Source organism: Schistocerca gregaria, unplaced genomic scaffold (genome assembly GCF_023897955.1).
Source record: "Schistocerca gregaria isolate iqSchGreg1 unplaced genomic scaffold, iqSchGreg1.2 ptg001615l, whole genome shotgun sequence".
NCBI lineage: Eukaryota > Metazoa > Arthropoda > Insecta > Orthoptera > Acrididae > Schistocerca > Schistocerca gregaria.
Genome location: NW_026062889.1, coordinates 1 through 5000, shown reverse-complemented (window position 1 = coordinate 5000; position 5000 = coordinate 1). Strand labels below are relative to the sequence as shown.

The following is a 5000-nucleotide window of genomic DNA, read 5'->3' as shown; positions in this document are numbered from 1 at the left end:
GCTGGCTGGCATCGTTTATGGTTAGAACTAGGGCGGTATCTGATCGCCTTCGAACCTCTAACTTTCGTTCTTGATTAATGAAAACATACTTGGCAAATGCTTTCGCTTCTGTTCGTCTTGCGACGATCCAAGAATTTCACCTCTAACGTCGCAATACGAATGCCCCCGCCTGTCCCTATTAATCATTACCTCGGGTTCCGAAAACCAACAAAATAGAACCGAGGTCCTATTCCATTATTCCATGCACACAGTATTCAGGCGGGCTTGCCTGCTTTAAGCACTCTAATTTGTTCAAAGTAAACGTGCCGGCCCACCGAGACACTCAACAAAGAGCACCCTGGTAGGATTTAAACGGGGTCCGCCTCGGGACGCGAAAGCACCCCTTCGGCTCGCCCCACCGGCAGGACGTCCCACGATACATGCCAGTTAAACACCGACGGGCGGTGAACCAACAGCGTGGGACACAAATCCAACTACGAGCTTTTTAACCGCAACAACTTTAATATACGCTATTGGAGCTGGAATTACCGCGGCTGCTGGCACCAGACTTGCCCTCCAATAGATACTCGTTAAAGGATTTAAAGTGTACTCATTCCGATTACGGGGCCTCGGATGAGTCCCGTATCGTTATTTTTCGTCACTACCTCCCCGTGCCGGGAGTGGGTAATTTGCGCGCCTGCTGCCTTCCTTGGATGTGGTAGCCGTTTCTCAGGCTCCCTCTCCGGAATCGAACCCTGATTCCCCGTTACCCGTTACAACCATGGTAGGCGCAGAACCTACCATCGACAGTTGATAAGGCAGACATTTGAAAGATGCGTCGCCGGTACGAGGACCGTGCGATCAGCCCAAAGTTATTCAGAGTCACCAAGGCAAACGGACCAGACAAGCCAATCCGATTGGTTTTGATCTAATAAAAGCGTCCCTTCCATCTCTGGTCGGGACTCTGTTTGCATGTATTAGCTCTAGAATTACCACAGTTATCCAAGTAACGTGGGTACGATCTAAGGAACCATAACTGATTTAATGTTCGCGGTTTCACCTTAATGCGGCTTGTACTGAGACATGCATGGCTTAATCTTTGAGACAAGCATATGACTACTGGCAGGATCAACCAGCGAGCCTGCGTCAACTAGAGCTGAGCAGCCGGCCGCCCGGGAGTGTGTCCCCGGGGGCCCGCGCGAACACGCAAGCGTTCCGCTCAATTATTCTGCAAACAGGAGGAGGCCGAGCTCCCCTGCACGATTACACCTCGAAACCCTCTCAGGTCCCGGCGGCGCGCAGCGCCGTCCTAGGTACTTGGTCGGTTTCGAGAGAGGCGCAATCGCCCGGAGTTAGGCAAGTAGACGGTTTAGTAGTGCGAACACCCTTGCTCCCAACTGAGCTTGCCGCTGCCGACAAGAGGCCCGGGAGCGTGCTGTCCGTGGCATTGCCGGTCGGGAAGACAACACGCGCCACCTATGGTGACCGGCAGCTCCAACGCCAGCGCCACACAAGGGCAAAGCCCCACTTGGGTGCAGAAGCTAACTCTCCCAGCACAGCGCACGCGCCAACACGTCCGCACAACTGCGATACAAACCACCTGCGAGAAACCGCTGGGGCGACCGAGCAGCAGACGGCGTCGCGGCGCCGAGTGCCAGGCGGCGGCGCATCCTCAACGCACACAGTCCTCAATCAGAACCAGCACACTGCAGATGTCCACCGCGCTTCGCACCGGGCTCGGCTGAACCAACTTTGGCCGCCAGGCGCCGCGTGCAGGGTGCGCCGCAGCGTAGCTGCGCCGCCTGCCGAGCCCGTCGGCTGGCGCTCCTGCCACTCGGCGCCCCCCACCAGCCGCCTGTTGCGCGTGCGCCCACGCAGCGCGCGGCCAACACGCCGGGCGGCCCCCCTTCACCGGCCGGGAACAGTCCCACCAAGCCACCGCCGCGTATCGCTTCATACCCACATGGGCCTAGTCACGTGTGTGGATGTGGCGGGTACCGCTGAAACAACCGGTTAATAGCTGTACCGATCGTCGCCATCACAGATTCACCTCCAGCGTGAACAACCGCTCAACAACGATTTCCAGTTCATTTGCGTATCTTGGGCAGTAAACGTAGATGTCCACCTACATTTGCGAATTCAACAATTCTTGCATGCCAGGATGTCATGTGTCACGACACGCTACATCAGACCACATACACACTGCGACATGTGCAGAAGAGAACACGTGGAAGGTGGCCCGCGCACGTATGCGATGTCCCTTCCGCGATCCACTGTCAACCGGCATCTGCGGCATGTCCCAGATATGGAACGCGGGGGGTCCACCAGGGTAGCACTTTGTGTGAGGCAATACGACAAAGTCGGAATACACGCGTCCACTACATCACACGGCTCACGCTGACCTGACCTGACTCACCGCACCACCACCCCCAGCGACCCAGGGTGACATACAATGCGTTCGTACGTTCCTCCCACACGCCTCTACGGCGTACCACAGTGCAACCTAGCTGTTATTGGGAGACGAGACAAGTAGCATCGAGCACAACATATGGAAATTGAGATTCGACACCGTTGGGCACAGCCAGCGTACGGTCACACGTATCACACTACTTCACTCTGTACGTAAACTACCGATGATCGGTACAGCGTGTGGGTTACGCGTACGACATCAGCGGACAATGGACACAGACCATACCACGACGTACACTGAGGGCGTCGACATCTGAACGCAACTGAACAGCTGCGAGGCTCATTTAACACTCAAACGCCAGACCGACCAGCTTGAGAGGACGGAGACACAAAGAGAGGGGCAGAGGGGGGGGGGGGGGGGCGATATAGTCCTATTGCAGTACAATTGACAGTGGATAGCGGGAATATGTGGAAAGTAAGCAACACTCGCAAGACATCTACATGAGGATAACAACGACACCAGAGATTCCGAGCAGTGAACTATGTTAGGCAAAGGGACAACGTGGGTTAGGTTAAGGGACAACGTGGGTTAGGTTAAGGGACAACGTGGGTTAGGTTAAGGGACAACGTGGGTTAGGTTAAGGGACAACGTGGGTTAGGTTAAGGGACAACGTGGGTTAGGTTAAGGGACAACGTGGGTTAGGTTAAGGGACAACGTGGGTTAGGTTAAGGGACAACGTGGGTTAGGTTAAGGGACAACGTGGGTTAGGTTAAGGGACAACGTGGGTTAGGTTAAGGGACAACGTGGGTTAGGTTAAGGGACAACGTGGGTTAGGTTAAGGGACAACGTGGGTTAGGTTAAGGGACAACGTGGGTTAGGTTAAGGGACAACGTGGGTTAGGTTAAGGGACAACGTGGGTTAGGTTAAGGGACAACGTGGGTTAGGTTAAGGGACAACGTGGGTTAGGTTAAGGGACAACGTGGGTTAGGTTAAGGGACAACGTGGGTTAGGTTAAGGGGACAACGTGGGTTACGTTAAGGGACAACGTGGGTTACGTTAAGGGACAACGTGGGTTACGTTAAGGGACAACGTGGGTTACGTTAAGGGACAACGTGGGTTACGTTAAGGGACAACGTGGGTTAGGTTAAGGGACAACGTGGGTTAGGTTAAGGGACAACGTGGGTTAGGTTAAGGGACAACGTGGGTTTAGGTTAAGGGACAACGTGGGTTAGGTTAAGGGACAACGTGGGTTAGGTTAAGGGACAACGTGGGTTAGGTTAAGGGACAACGTGGGTTAGGTTAAGGGACAACGTGGGTTAGGGTTAAGGGACAACGTGGGTTAGGTTAAGGGACAACGTGGGTTAGGTTAAGGGACAACGTGGGTTAGGTTAAGGGGACAACGTGGGTTAGGTTAAGGGACAACGTGGGTTAGGTTAAGGGACAACGTGGGTTAGGTTAAGGGACAACGTGGGTTAGGTTAAGGGACAACGTGGGTTAGGTTAAGGGACAACGTGGGTTACGTTAAGGGACAACGTGGGTTACGTTAAGGGACAACGTGGGTTACGTTAAGGGACAACGTGGGTTACGTTAAGGGAAACACGCGATCTAGTGTACGATAATCTGGTACAGCCACAGTTAGGTTAAGCGATAATCTGGTACAGCCACAGTTAGGTTAAGCGATAATCTGGTACAGCCACAGTTAGGTTAAGCGATAATCTGGTACAGCCACAGTTAGGTTAAGCGATAATCTGGTACAGCCACAGTTAGGTTAAGCGATAATCTGGTACAGCCACAGTTAGGTTAAGCGATAATCTGGTACAGCCACAGTTAGGTTAAGCGATAATCTGGTACAGCCACAGTTAGGTTAAGCGATAATCTGGTACAGCCACAGTTAGGTTAAGCGATAATCTGGTACAGCCACAGTTAGGTTAAGCGATAAAGTTGGTTAAATTCGGTATTGTGTGGGAAGGGGGCAGAGAGAGAGTGGGGGGGGGGGGGGTGGATAGTTGTGGCAGTACGCGGATGCCTGAGTCACCGTCAGATATGTCACGTCGGTTCGATGCTTGTAGCAAGAGGCTGGCGGGTCTGTGTCTCTCACTTCTGCAATTTTTCATGTGGTATAACACGAGGGCGGGGGGGTGATATTTGGTGCCCCTCTGTGTAGGATGTGTGTTGGTGGTGTTGGTTTATCTGAGCAATGGTAGTTGTCGGAGGAGTGGGGTATTGTGCTTTTATAGGTGGACCTACTGCTCTGGTTATCATAGTGTCGACGGTGCAATGTGGCAGAGAGGATGCACTCGACATTGTCGCATTCCAGATGTTTACGTATTGTGTGTCTCCGTTGCAGGCCGAGAGTGGTGCATGTTCGAGTGTGTGGCTGACGTGCGATTCACGTTGTGTGCCCAGTCTTACAGCACGTATAGGGACATTCGCATAAATCATCTATATGTGGCCTTGCATCATTTACTAAGCAGTGCCGTGAGACGAACCGAACTATTAGGAAAGTACTGATGTACCGCATAATGTTTACCTTCCACCACAGCGGCGAGTATCGACTCTGCCCAGCGTTGCCACCGCAGGCAGCGGTCACCGTCATCTGTCTCGCGTGTGT

The 5000-nt window shown here is 53.3% G+C and overlaps 1 non-coding gene across 1 annotated transcript in view; it reads right to left on the bottom strand.

Moving 5' to 3' along the window:
• Positions 1–1118, bottom strand: part of LOC126333632 (small subunit ribosomal RNA) — a 1888-nt gene extending 770 nt beyond the window's left edge. The window contains exon 1 of the ribosomal RNA XR_007564292.1: positions 1–1118. This exon is cut by the window's left edge and continues 770 nt beyond it. This is a non-coding gene — a ribosomal RNA (small subunit ribosomal RNA).
• Between the last annotated feature and the right edge of the window lie 3882 nt (positions 1119–5000).